Here is a 15,678-nt window from a genome sequence, read left to right as displayed (position 1 = left end):
ACACTCAGAGCTGCTTTGTCCTTTATCCTCCGTTTGTTCATTAATCTGCCCCCTATCCTCTTCCTACCTTCCTTCCTCCCCCAGCCCTTTCAGGGAGCCTGCAAACTGTTGTGATAACTGAGCCTACAAATTTACTCTAATTCTGAGCTTAACTTTGAAATGTGAGTGACAGTTCATAAAATGTCTCAATAACCTACAAGAAGAATTGTTGATGGGAAAACATGGGCACCGACTCCATGGGTGCTCTGGGGCTGGACCACCCATGGAAAAAAATAGAGGGTACTCAGCACCCACCGGCAGCCCTGCCGATCAACTCCTCCCCCTCCCCGCCAGCGCCTCCCACCTGCTACGGTCAGCTGTTCACTGGCATTCAGGAGGTGCTGGGGGGGAGGGCGAGGAGCAGGATCAGGAAGAGGCAGGGGAAGGGGCAGGGTGGAGTGGGGGGCGGGGCCTGAGGTGGAGCAGGGTCAAGCACCCCCTGGGAACTGGGGAAGTTAGCACCTCTGTGGGAAAAGGTACAAAAGAGAAACAGCCTGAATTAATCCAAGCAAACAGATCTACTGATATACACCAAGAACTGTGTTTAGATCTGGTAAACAAGAAAAGTGTGGGGCTGGAAATCAATTAACAAAATTGGCATGTCAGAGATGGACCGAACTGGTGGACAAAGTAATGAGGGGATGGGCAATTCCACTCACCACTCCCTTTTGGGGTCCTTAAAAGAAAAGATTTTTTGGGGGGAAATTAAGAAGCTGTTTGACCAACCACTACTGGTGTGGAGATGGGTAAACCAAAAGACGCAAGCTTTATCATCATGGCTGACTCTGTCTCCTGGACCCCATCGTTGGGCCTTTGTAGTCCTGATCCTGAGAGATGTCCTGGCCAGGCCAGGGAGAGTGGCCCAGATAAAAACAGCCACCTCCACTGGCTTTGGCTAAATCTTGAACACCACCTGAGATGGGAGACGTTGGTTCTGCTGTCAACTCTTCCCCTGCCCCCCTTTGTGTTCTTTTCCTTCCCCACCATATTTCTTCTCTTTCCTATTCCTCTTCTTGTGCCGTCTGTGTAATAAAACGTGGCTCAGCCAGCCCAGACTATATTTAGCAACACTTCTGGGAGCCTGTGACCAAAGAGGCAGATAAAAGCAATGCCCTAAATAGCCCCATGCTGGTACAAGTTTGCCAGGTTTCGGTGTGGCTAATAAGACCATGTGCCATGTGTATGTTTTTTCAGCAGTGAGGTTGCAAATGAGAGGCAACACCAGAGTTGCATTTTCTCCCTTTGCTGTTCTTTACTCTCTCTGCGCATGTTTGTCTTGTTTTGTCTTTTAGGAAACACGAATGAACTTTAACCAACAACAGCAGCTCCAGCCCATTTCACCTAACTTGTTCTCTTTTCCCCAAAAAGGACAGTTCTTACCAAGAGTGTCAAATCAGGGATTTCCTTCTAAAAACTCTCCAGCTAAAGGGTAAGGGAACAAGGAAGATCGTAAAAATGAAACACTTATTTAGTATGTTACATTTCAAATGCTTTAACTCTTTCCCTCTCTTTTTCTGTACCTTTTAATAAAAGATTAAAAGTTGTTTAATGGTGTGTTTGCCATGGTACTCAGCAGGCGGAGGTCGCTGTATACCAACCCCTGAGCCTATGTAATGTTGGACAGTGATAAGGTCATGTTAGCGCCTTTGACTCTTTGGGACCATTTATTCCATTGACATTAATACAACAAAACCCTGGGGATTCTCTAGGCTTTCTACCAGGGCTCAGCTCAGCCATGACTCCCAGGGCTTCTAGGCTCCTGGCCCATTGGGAGTCCTCTGAGCCACAGCTGAGTTGGAAGTCTCAGAGCTTGGGCTCCCAGGGTCAATTTCCCTTTGAATTTTTTTAAATAAAATGTTTTGATGATTTCTAAATGATTTTTTTATTCCCCTCTGCAGGAAATGTTGAGAAGTCTACTTTTTTGTTGTGTGTCTGAACAAAATTGGTTCAGATTTTCTGTGTTTCCTGCAGAATGAAAATTGTGACTTTCAACCAGCTCTCACCATGAGAGAAGAATGAGGGGGGATTTGATTGCTGCTTTTAACTACCGGAAAGGTGGATCCAAAGAGGATGGATCTAGACTATTCTCAGTGACAGCAGATGACAGGACAAGGGGTAATGGTCTCAAGTTGCAGTGGGGGAGATTTAGGTTGGATATTAGGAAAAACTTTTTCACTAGGAGGGTGGTGAAACACTGGAACACGTTACCTAGGGAGGTGGTGGAATCCCCTTCCTTGTAAGTTTTTAAGGTCAGGCTTGACAAAGCCCTGGCTGGGATGATTTAGTTGGGGATTGGTCCTTCTCTGGGCAGGGGGTTGGACTAGATGACCTCCAGAGGTCCCTTCCAACTCTGATATTCTATGATTCTATGAACTGCTGCTATGGCATTGCACCAATTATTAGCTCAAGCTGGCCTCTGTCCAAGACATTATGTTCATTTACTTAGATAGCACTATAGTTTATAATCTTCTTTTGAGTATGAACAATGGCAGCACAACCTACTGGTATTTCTTAATTGATAGTATTTGTGGTTTTGGTGTATTTCTCTATTTTTCTTTTGTTGAGTTATGTATTATCTAAAGCTGGTCAAAATTTCTCAGCTAGAGTGACCAGATGTCCTGATTTTATAGGGACAGTCCCAATATTTGGGGCTTTTTCTTGTATGGGCTCTATTACTCCCCACCCCCGTCCCAATTTTTCACACTTGCTATCTGGTCACCCTATTCTCAGCAGATTTTTAAATGAAAAATTGCCTATTTTATTTTTGGGAATCAAATTTTTGCTTCTTTCAAAATATGCCTTTATTTAGATGAAAGGCTGATTTGGGGGTTTTTTGGAACAAAAAGTGGAAATTCACACAAAAATGTATGGGGAGGGGGGGAAAGAGAATTTCAATTTCTTCCAAAATATTTTGGTGGAAAATGCTCATTGTATTCCAACTACATCTAGTATGACCTAAAACAATGTTTCCTCCATTGATCTAATGTCATACTAATATAGGTTGCATTTTGGTTGATTGCATATGGAGACGCTTAGTTTGGTGATTAGAGAGTAGCCACAGGACATTTTGGGCTCCAGGTCTGTCAATACAGATTCTCAGCTCATTGGTGACCCCTGATGGTGCTGAGGTTCTATAAAGCCAGCTTAATCAGCTGTCTGCGGATTTCTTTGAATTCTTCTTCCCATTTATCCTCCCACTCAGCCCTGGGAAAGGGAGCTGTAATGGCATCACCTTTGTGAACCAGTGATCTCCAGTTGTTGGAATGACTCCTTGGGGTTGTGAGCAGCCAACTGCAACTTAGACAAGGTCTGAGTCTCCTCTACTGTGTGCGAGAAGCTGAACTATTCCCTACTCAGCTCTAGGCCAAGCCACTTTTATCCCCTCTCACTCTTTTACCAACTTCTATGCCAAGCATGGCTCACCCAGACCAGAGAATCCAACCCTTGATCTTTCCTTTCCACCATGACAGCCAACTTGTCACAACAGACCAGACTGTCACAATTACATACAGCGGCTATAGTGGCCATTTAACTGTCTCTTTTTGCATGACTAATTATTATTAGGGCTTGTTGTTTTTTTTAAGATGGTCTTGGTTTGTTAGTCTGTATGTCTTTCACCAATTGAAAATAGGAGTTCATCAACTCAAAGATGATACAGATTTGAGACCAATTAGGTCATCTGCTCTACCCTTGCGTGATCGGGGTTTACTTCCATCATCTATTAGATAAGGAGTTAAGAGCCAGTGTGATTGACTGATTGCTTCCTGGCTTCAGCATGGTAGGGTTGCCAATTTTGGTTGGATGTATTCCTGGAGGTTTCATGCATGACATAAACTTTAATTAAATATTAATCTTTAATTCCTGAAGACTCCAAGACAATCCTGGAGGGTTCGCAACCCTAGGCAGGGGTTGGGAGCGGAACTGGGTAAGGATCATTATGCACCTGGGCGCTATAAGGAAGCTGAGGGGACTCAGTAGGGGGAGACTGCAGGGATGAGGGTGGGGTGGAAGAGTAGTTAGTTCAGCAGAGAAAGGAGGGCTGGGAGGATCTAGGGAGAAGACAGATGTCTGAGATCCAAAGGGAGGTTGTGTTCAGCACAAGCTGTGGGGAAGCAATGCAAAGGGGATTGGAGGTAGATAGTAGCCCAGGGAAACAGCACCACATAAGCAGAAGCAGACCTAGATGCTTATATAGGGTCCCTGGGCTGGAACCCAGAGTAGAGGCTGGGTCTGGGTTCCTCCATCAGCTCTAAGTCAGGGCCATGCAAACCCAGCGGAAGGAATACTGAGTCCAGGGTGAGGGTGGAGCTGAAGGTTCTTTTGGGTTCGGATATTTTGTAAGCTTTCAAGCTGGACCATTTTGTTACCCTGGAAGGGGACTGAACTTTATGTGACTTGGCTGGAGGGCCGTGCCTCAGAAGACCTAGTGGGAGGCAGAAGGCCTGCCAGAGGCACTGGAGACAAGGGTGCCTTGCAACATTGCACCCTGCCACAAGGGAGAGCTATTATGTGTGGTAAGCTGCTGCCTTATACCCTGTCAGTGCAGGATTGTTCACCACAGTGTATTTCCTGATCTTGTTTTGAATGCTCCAAGCAGTGTGGCTTCTTTCTCTTCCTTTGGGAGACTATTCCACAATCTAACAGATCTTCCACTCTCTGGTCACTTCTGCTTTTCGTTATTATGAAAAATGTACATAGCGTAGAGCTGGTTAGAAATTGTATTCTTCTGGCAAATTTTGATGAAAATGAAGGCATTTGTTTTTGTTTTAAATTTTTTTTTTCAGTCAAAACCCCAAACTGAACAGTTTTGGGGTTTTCAGGGTTTTTTTTTTTTTTTTTTTAATGAAAAGTCAAAATTTTCTGCAGAAATCAGCTACTTCCAGAAAAAAACCCTTCTGTTTAGTTAAAAATTCAATTTTCTGTTGAAAAACAGTTACACAATGATTGACGAACATAGGGTCTGATACCACAAAAGGATGCCCATGGTTGGACCTTTGGGATTAGTGGGATTCCTGAAGAGTATAAGTCTCTGCCTGGATCTCTTTGTAAGATCATGACCAGAGAGAATTCTGTGACCTAAAGAGCTAGACGGTGTAGTCTGGTGTATATAGGACACCAGACTGAGATTCTGAGCTCTGCCACTGAATGGTGGGTGTCCTTGGGCAAATCACATCACTGCTCTGTGCCTCACTTTCCCTGTCTGTAACACTGCTGTGGTTGCGTCAGCTGTGGTTCCTGACAGCTCCCTTGGAAAATGAGAGCTGGCAAAGGATTGCCAGTGGGGCCCCTGACTGGAATTCAGCCCACGGACTTCAGTCTGAAATAGTCAAAATAGTTTGGCCTCTAGGTTATACTGCAAAGCCTGTTCCTTTGACGTTTGATTCTGTTCCCATTAAAACAAATGGAAAGGGAGCGTATGGGGAGTTAGATTGGGAGCGGGGTGAGACGAATGGCTGAGCTGTGGAGGGTTTGTGTGGAGCTGTGACTCTTGGTTCTGTGGACCAGTTTCTTTTGTGCAGAGAAAATGCCATTGCTTTGCTACAGCTCCTACTGCTTGTCTTCATCGGCGTGTGTTTATAATTATCTGTTGAGATGCCTCAAGGCTGGGAAAGGTGATGTTGATATGCTGAAATCAAATTAAGTAAATTTGTTTCTTAGCTTGCAAAATGATAAATTAATTTATCTATTTAATCTGAAACTTCCCCACAGTTGCATCACATTTGCTGTCATCATCTGCACAACTTTGGCTTAAATCTGACAGTTTTCCACTAAAATGTCCATTAGGTTGCCAGGGTCCCTGGTCATGTGAAGTTATCCATTTAGAAGGCGGACACAAGATTATCCTACTTAGCTCTTTTGGACAGTCGGATATCAGCCTGCAAATGCTGGCAATGGGCCAGTAAGGAAGTTGCATATCACAATTCATACTGGTGGCACAGAAAAGAAGATTAGTGCACTAACAGGGGAGGCTGCTCTCTTGAAAGGAGGCTTTAAATGATTTTTCAAGAACCACCACAATATTATGGTTTTTACATAAATAATAATTAATTACATGTAAATCAGATTTCCCCCCACTCCCTTCCATTAGTACCATCTTTGCTAAGCTTTTTGTCTTGTTTTTGTCCATTCACTTTGACTAGCTGAATGGCAGCAGACATAATTTGCAATGCTAACGTCAGATATAGGTCAAAATGGACAAGGAGAGCACAGTCCAGGGTCCCACAATGCTCGAATGACCAATTCTGTGCAGGGATGGCAGCAAAGTGGGATTTAACCTGTTCGCTGCCAGAGGGTTAGAACCACCAGGAACATGATTTTCTTCTCTCTCTTCTCCCGATCTCCAAGGTCTGTTCTTTTCTCCCCCATCCCTCTTATTCCTGGCAGTTATTCACCAATAACCAATATGTGTTGTTCCAGTGGTGACGCAGGGGTTGCTCTATTCACAGACATGTAACTGTAGTGAAAGCTTTAATGGTTGATCCAGGACCATAGGGTTAAAAAAAATAGCTATAATAATGCAAGACTTTAGATCCAATAATATCACAGGGTGCTGTGCAAGTTTGAGATCAACAAGGACAAAAAAATGGAAAAAAGGCAGATAGCATCTTTAAATTACCATGTTGCCATCACAATTAAGCTTATGGCAAGTGTAGTTAATTAAGAGAATGGCAGGGTGGATTGTGAAGAGGCCATCAAATTTAATTTGTACCTGTGATCTAATCAGAATTTGAAACTCCACTAGGTATCCAGAGGTAGTTCATTGAGTGTTGCAGGATAATGGCTTTGAACTGCCCTATAAATGCCACAGTAATGCAAGATATTTGTTTTAATCTTTGTCCAGTTATAATATTCACTGCCAAGGAGGAGGCGAGAGACTAATGTCATGTTTAATAAGTATTCAAGGGTCAAGTGTGCAGCAGTCCTGCCACTTAGTGTCGGGATGGGCACTCATTTCAGTCAGTCTTCGCAGGTGCCTCAATACATCTAGGGCTGATCCCAAACTAACTGAAGTCAAGAGCGAGACCCCTATTGACTTCAGTGGGCTTTGGATCAGGCCCTCTCTTTACACTGTGCATGCCCAGGGACTTAACACAGATGTTACCATTGTCATCCCCGTACTAACATTTACATAATCTCTCTTGCATGGTCTTTACCATGCTGGTAACATGATACTTATCTTCACCACTGGGTTTGTAAGGACCCCCTCTGGACACAGAAAAGTCTGAGGAGGAGATGGAGTACTGTTTGAATAGCTGACTCTTGGCCAAAAGCAGGACTGCTGTTTTAGGGTTTCCTTCACTTAAGGAAGTTGTGATTTAAGTTTACTTGATCAGGTTAGACACTGAGAAGCATTAAAGGAGTCATATTAAAGCATAAGTTCTAGTTAAGGTGAAAAGGAAGACAGAAAAAAGCAGAGGGCTGAGAATTTAACCTTAGAGGACTCTTTACAGAAAGGATGTTTGTTGCAGAAGTGGTGCTCTCATCAGAGACGGAAAATCAATTTAATAAGTAGGAGTGGAGCCACAAAAATGGAGAACCAGACAAAACTGCATGGCTGTAGATCTGGTGTGGAAAGATACAATGGCCCATAGTCTCCAAAGCTGAAATCTTGGCCCATGGAAGTCTATAGCAAACCTCCCGTTGGCTTCCAGTGGGGCCAGGATTTCATCTTAAGCCAGCATTAAGGTCTCCTATGCCAGAAGATGACTGTTGCAAAATATCTACATTAATGCAACACCACAATTAAGAATTTAACCATGAGAAAGTCAGAAACTGAAGTGAATCTCATTGCAAAGTGAACTTGGCCATATTACTAAATATTTATTATTTGGAAGAGTTTAATACTGCAATGAGAAACTGAAAGTTTTTATGTTAACAAAAGCTGTATTTAATACATTTCCTTCACACTTTTAAAAAAGAGAAAAGGGTGGTGGGGTTTAACCCTTTCACTCCTATCCACAGCACCATGGAGCCACATAACTGTTTTGTGTAACTCCATAAATTTTAAACAAGATACTGTATTTCAGGGTTCCAATGCCCTTCCCTCTCTTCTTTCCCCTGCCCAGCTAGGAAAAATTAAAAATGACTGAAATGATTTGGCCCCATTTTCCAGAAGAATTCACCTTTTAAAGATAACTTTTTTTAGTAAAGTACAAGCCCGTGAAATGGGCTCAAATGGAATTTAAAATGCAGCTATTCTGTTTTGCTATTGCAAAGGCTATAATAAATCACGTTAATAAATATACATCAAATAATTTTAGGCTAGGTGGATGGCAGCCTGTCACAGAGTAACATGTAACCAGGCTCATAACCTTGTACTGTCGCCGATTAATTCCTGGCCTAGCTTTGAAAAGAATCAGGCTTTAAGGGCTGAAAACCCAATGGTGAAATTATTAATAAGCTAAAGAAGAGGTGACAGGTGTTACTAAAACTCTGCTGCAGCAGAATAATGATGGGAGACTGCTGGTGGCCTCCTATGCTTCCAAGCAAAGGGAGCCTCAAGGATAAAAGACCTGAATAGCACCTTAGCAGGGGAAATACCATCCGCACCAGCATTTGTCCTCTTGACCTTCAGCCAGCTGCAAGAGGTGGACCTTATGCTGCCCTCCAGGAGACTAAGCCTCACATGGACTATAACTGGAGGGAAATGATAAACACAGTATATCATCACTGTCAAGGCTTGTGTTGCATTACTTGTTTCAACAGCTGTGCTTCCATAATATGAATAATTATTGTTCCTTCACTTACATATATGCTTTTGTGCTATTCCTCTGGCCCAGAAGTATGATGATTATGGGTACCTGACATTCCCTATGGAGTGCTGAACTTTAACACGGCTGGCCATGACCTAGCATGGTCAACCACAGTGGGAAGAAACAGGGCTTAGGATATGACATGGTTGATAGGAGATTCATTTATTTTTTAATACGAGGACAATGACTGCTTTATGAGAGGAACTGCACACAAACGTTCATGGGGTTATCAAGGAGGAACTGACCTGGGTGTGCGATAGCTTGTAGAATGTAACAGTATGTCTTTGGACACAAAGGCCTTCCTTTCCTTTGAACATATACCCTAGTCTCAAACAGAGCCAGGAGTTCGAGATCCTGAAAAATGTGTCTGAGGAACTGCTGTGATGAACTCCCTTGAGAGGAGAGTAAAAAACTTAACTTTTTTTTGAAGTTTATATTTGGCCTCCTACTTGTAGAAAAATATGTTGAGAACAGTTTTCTTGTAGTCTGTCTTCTCCCTGAAATCTTTCCCTTTTCACTCCTAAAACAATCCCTTGCTCCCTGCAATATTTATTTCCTATCCTACATTTGTCTTCTCTCCATCCCAGTTTGCTCAATAAAATAAGATGGCTCATATTAGCATTTTACACATGTTCAATACTGCAAGAGGACCTGACTTGTGGTTTTCCAAATGAATTGGTCATAGACTTACTATAAGATTGGATGTATTGTGGTGTTTGCCACTCCACGGACAGTACACCATGTACTTATATTCAGGAAGCAATATATCAGGAATTGAGACTGATATTAATTTCAATGAAGATGCATTGAAAAACCTCCACCAAAATGGGACGGATTAATACTCTGACCCAATACAATAGCTATTATTCCCCTTTGCCCGCCAGGAAGAGTAAATACCTATTGTTTGGCAACCAAGAACAACTGAAAGTGTGCAAGTTATCTAAGGCCAGTTTTGGTTAGACTTTAAGTCAATGGGACCACTCTATGAGTAATGGAATATCAGTGTGAGCAAGGATATGAGAATCTAGCCCTTACAATCTGCTAGGATGCCCTTAGGAATCCAGGGCTAAATTCCATTCTCACTACTAATGCAACACTGACTTCAGTGGAGTTACTCTGGATTTACTCCGGATTTACACCAATGTAATGGAAAGTAGAATTTAGGCTACTGCATGTACCTGCCTAACTGCATTTCCATGATGCTGTAAATGAAAACTGGCCTCCAGCATGGTTCCCCTTGTAAACACCATCTAATGGCAGAACAGAGAGACAATTTGTGTTCCTCACTCCTCTGCTAAATCTCTTCTCTCCCCTCAGCTAGGAGTCCCATAGGTTGCAAGGAGAGTGCAGGGGGCTAATATTCAGCTGCAGTTAGTATATGCTGGTAAATTGGAGCCTGATCGGGCCAGGTGCTAAGCATTTCCCATTAACTTTGCTGTGAAGTGAGGCTGCTCAATGGCTTTCAGGATCAGGCCTTAAATGCAGACAAGGGGATAGACTTTTAAAAGTGCTCCGCTCCCACTGAGAACAATGGACTAGACAGAATCTGAAAACAAGGGCAGATGCTGGGTCCTCTGCGCCTCTGAAAAACGTGGCCCAGGATTTTTACGTACACGTTAGTTTTATGTCAGCAGCTTTCTTGTGAAGGAAGGACATAAACCATAACTTAATTTTTAAAATGATCTCGCTTTGGCTACACCTCTCATTGATGACAACTATATTTTCTTGTCAGACAAGCCAGCTTGAGATCCTGGCGAAGTGACAATATGTCCCCACCCCAACCTGCTTCCCCATATTAAAATGAATATTGCCCCCATTGAAGTCAATCGGGATGTTGCCAATGGCTTTATTGGGGACAGGATCAGGCCCTTACTGTGGGTCTTTATGCCTTTGTAAAACTTATCACCACTTGGATCATAAAGCCGAGCCTTCACATCCCAAAATTAGCTGGGCCAAAGAAATGACTGGCCTTATTTACCTTCTCTAATAAACACAGCCTGATAGGCAAGATTGCATCTTCTGTCTTTTTGAACAGTATCTATTGTCATAAGGATCTGACTTTCTTCACATTCTCTTGTTTTATACTTAGAATTGAAGAGATTGCCAACATCAAACTTTCTTTGCAGCAGAAATCTTCTTGTGAATTAATGGACATGATTACTCATAGGTTCTCTAATTATGCCTCCTTAGAATGGTGGCATGATTGATTTAAACAACCACAAAATATAAGACAAGCTGCAAAACCAACAAATTTCAGCTTGGAAAAGAGGAGACTAAGGGGGGGATATGATAGAGGTATATAAAATCATGAGTGGTGTGGAGAAAGTGAATAAGGAAAAGTTAGTTACTTGTTCCCATAATATAAGAACTAGGGACCACCAAATGAAATTAATGGGCAGCAGGTTTAAAACAAATAAAAGGAAGTCCTTCTTCACACCGTGCACAGTCAACCTGTGGAACTCCTTGCCTTAGGAGGTTGTGAAGGCTAGGACTATAACAGGGTTTAAAAGAGAACTGGACAAATTCATGGAGGTTAAGTCCATTAATGGCTGTTAGCCAGGGTAGGTAAGGAATGGTGGCCCTAGCCTCTGTTTGTCAGAGGGTGGAGATGGATGGCAGGAAGAGATCACTTGAGCATTACCTGTTAGGTTCACTCCCTCTGGGGCACCTGGCATTGGCCACTGTCAGTAGACTGGTTACTGGGCTGGATGGACCTTTGGTCTGACCCGGTATGGCCGTTCTTATGTTCATTTGTCAATGTGCTTTTTTTTTTTTTTTTTGAGGTACCATATTGCAATTCTTTTCATACTCTCTAGACAGAGACAATAATATCATGGTGTCCATTTGTGCTTTGTGTCTAAGTAAAAAGCAAGGAAGCCTTAACTTATTTCCTGGTCATTTCTCATTGTGTGCAACATAGCCTTGTTGATGTATTCTGTATATCCTCATAAACCAGTGACTAAAATGGAAAGGATTTGAAGAGGCATTGCTCATGGGATGCTGGAGGTGTGGCACTGTAGCAGCTTGGAAAACACTGACTTTAAAACAGTAACACCTATAATTACAGATGCATCATCACCTCCATATTTTTTTTCTTTTTTACTAACAAGCTGTAGTCATAGCGTGTGTACACCCTTACCAAAATCTGCCAAGCATTTGCTCCTGGGATAATGATGGTGGTAGTGGGAATATCAAACATCTCTTTTTCCAGGCACTTGTAAAACAATACAGCAGTAAACAATTCAAGTGCAATTAGCAGCCTGCCTTGGTGGAGGGGGAGGGAAAAGTCCCACTGCTCTTATTGTCTATGGAATTAATCACGTTTTATAGAGTTAATATACTGATTTAAAATTTGCATAGTTAAAAACAAGAGCCAAGAAGTTTACAATAAACAAAGTTTATTCTGGGTTTAAATGTATAACAAATACCTCTAAAGCACTTCAGTAAGAGAAAAAATAGCTTCTATCGATGTGCAAGCTATCGTCTAAGAATTGCACTATATATTTTCTCCTGCTGTAGTTTCCTATCAGACAACAATGAAGTAAAATAGAAAAAAGGTGAAAAAGACTCTAATTATATTTAAAAATGTAACCTGCCTCTTCCAGTCACACACATCTATAACATATTCCACGGTATGTCAAGTGGGTGGGGTAGATTGTGAAGGTTAGTATTTTGTTGCTGCTTTTTGATAATTGAGTCTATTCAGTAATACAATGACATAATGAAATTATGTACTTACTCTCTTTGAAGATTACTCTTAAAGTACAGCTAAACCATCTTTGTCTTTGCAAATATTTATTTGCAATGATTTTCCTCTTAATTATTTAAAATATAATGAATTAGGCATAAGTACTTTGCCATTAGTGTAATTTAAAGTGTAATTGCACATCAGAAGCATCTTCGGAATATGCTTCTACAGTATTTACTTTTCTGCCAAAAGGTGGCGTCCTACTACCATGCCCTTTCTTTTGTGTGAAAATCTTCCTGCTTTAATTTGCCAAGAAGAAACTTCCACTTGATTACTGATCAAGAAATTAAAATGTGCTCTATATGAATGCAACGTGACAGTGTTGAAAATGAACAATATGGTAAGAAGCAGTTAAGTTCCCCACTAACATATAGTAAATGGACATGCAGATTTTCACCACTTCAGCTGACTAGACACTGAAATATACAAAATCATATAGAGCAACATTGAAAATAAGCTCCCCCTCTTTAGTGAGAACCTTGTTTCTAAAAGTCAAATATGAGGTGAGTGCAATTACCAAAAAGCAAAGGAATGGAAAAAATGAGATTATTAACAGTTCCCACTTAGTTGAAAGGAAATAGTTTCTGCTAACCAAGTATGTTGCTCAATAATTCCTAGAATCAAATTGCCATCTAAATTGTTCCTTACAGAATGCTGCAGAATTGCTGTCACACTATTACACTGGATGTTTCTGGGTCCTCAGCACCTCTGAAATCACCAGGCCACTGATTTAGATACCTAAATATAAATGTAGAAATCTAGCTTTAAGCACCTTCTTTTATAAATCTGGCTATTATCTTTATTTCTGAAAGGGTGTGATGCTTCAATACATCGCTTATTGTAGATATGCTCACGGGGCAAACTGAACATTTTAGAGTGGAAAGGTAAAATGTTCATCTTCAATCTACGCAGCTGATCTCTGCTGGGCGTGTTATATGCAGCCCTCTCAAACATCAGACACCAGTGGGCATTCTTCACACAGAATAAGTATAAGATAGACTGTGTGTGGGGGGGTGTTAGCAGGAAAAATTCTACATTCATAATTTTAACTAGTGGGACTGCTACCACCACTCAGTAGGTAGGGCCTGTCAGTTCCTCCATTTCAAATTACGGCGAAATCCTGGCCCTGTTGAAGTCACTGGCAAAACTGCAATTTATTACAATGGGACCAGCATTTCATGCTTGGAGTTTGTTAATCTCTTGTCCTCTTTGCAGTGTCATATGCTAGGTCAGACACACAACAGTTGGTTGTATAGGAGTAACTATCACTGAACTGAACAGCAGTAGTCCTAAGAGTCCAACTAAACTCCACAAAGGAAATGCCACTCAGATGTAGAATAAATATGGCAAAATTACAGTTCTAGGTTTTAACTCCCTTCATTTATGCCAGTGTGGTTCATACCACATAAGCGAAATGGTACTTGGGCATGATACTATTAAGTATTAGTAACACTTGGAACAATAGAGAGTTAAAGAATTCAGCTTTTTTTTAACTTAATACATTTTTACTCTGAAGCTGCTGAAGTGATGAGTTTTACTATTATCAGTTAGATGGACACTGAGGATCCAATCCTGCAGTCATTCCTCGGTCAAAACACCTACCAAGATCAATGGGAATTTTGTTCTAAACATGGAATGCAGGCTGAGGGTCCTGCTGCTAAGGCAAGATCCTGTAAGGTCTGAAGTCATGCACCAATGGGCTTTCTCATGTGAGTATGGGCATCTCATGTAACACTTCGTAGGAGTGGGCTCTTGGTTTACTAATGGCCTACTTTCCTCTGCCTGGCACTGGTAAAAATATTTATTGGTTATTTTATACATATTATTTAATAACAATAGAGCTGTGCAAGTAAGTCCTTATATTAAGCACTGTAGCGAGGGAGTGCTTACACCATAGGGAGGGAGTGCTTACACCATAGGACTGGGGGGTCAGGAATTCTGGATTCTATTTCCAGCTTTACCACTGACTCATTGTGTGATTTTAGACTGTTAATGTGGCCTCTCTGTGCCTCGCATACCTATCTATAAAACAGGGTAATTTTCCCCTACCTTACAGGGATGTTGGGAGGCTTAATTATTTTTTGCAAAGTGCTTTGAGAGCCTCATAAAAGGCCCTGAATTATAATTGATAGCGCAAAATTATTACTTTTCAAACTGGTTATAAATTTGATTTTTTTTTTTAAAGAAAGGCCTGGATCCTGTTATGGGTTAAAGTGTTTAAAAAACACAGAGGTTTGTGAGCGACAAGACTGCAACCTAACTGTTCCAAACTGGCTTCACGAAAGAAATGCCAACATACTATTAACTAGCCACTACTGCTATGGCCTTGGTAATATAACTCTTCAGTGGTACCCATCCTATTCCCCACGCCCTTTTTATTTTTCCTTTCTTAAGGAGGGGAGTTAATTTAGTGCTAAGAGTTTAGAAATAATGCAGCATTTATTCAGCATCCCTTGCCTCCTTTATTGGATTTCTCACAGGCGATTTAACTTCAAGCCTGGTTGCAACACACTAACAAATCTCATCCCCACCCCCAGAGCACGGGATGTAAACTACCCGCAGCAGTTTCCTCCTGACCGGTATCTCTGCAACAGCAGGTAACTTGTGTTAAACAACGCATCGCCCCAGCCTCCGAGCCTGTTCCTAGAAGGAGCAGCGAAGGGGGGTGGGAAAAACAAAACAAACCAAGCGACTCGCGATTGTACGGCACTTTCTCCCAGCGGCGCCTTGCCCGCACTCACCCCAGCCCCAGCGCGCGTGTAAGCGAGCTCCGTGCCCGGGGGAAGGCGAGACTCGCTCGCGGCACACGCCCGTTTCCTTGCACACTGGGGCTTGTCCTTCTGCTGAACTTTCACCTCCCGAACTCGCCTGCTTTCATGGGATCGGGCGCCGAAAGAACCGAGAACAGAGGGGAGAAGCCGCTCGCTGCAGCGCTGCCTCCGAAGCGCTCGCACGCTCGCTGCCCGGCGCTGGCTCCGGACGGGCTCTCCCCGGCCCGGCTCTCCTCTCCTCGCCTCGGGACGGGAACGAGCCCCAGCCAACAGTTGTCTCGCCCCGCTCGCTAGCCCCGGCGTGCCCCCTTGGCCCCGGCTCGCTTGTTTCCCCGTCTCCCCCCCTTTAGCCGAGCGGCTCTGCCCT

This window comes from Eretmochelys imbricata, chromosome 7 (genome assembly GCF_965152235.1).
Source record: "Eretmochelys imbricata isolate rEreImb1 chromosome 7, rEreImb1.hap1, whole genome shotgun sequence".
Lineage (NCBI taxonomy): Eukaryota > Metazoa > Chordata > Testudines > Cheloniidae > Eretmochelys > Eretmochelys imbricata.
The sequence above is the reverse complement of the archived record's forward strand: the minus strand, read 5'-3'. Positions refer to the sequence as shown.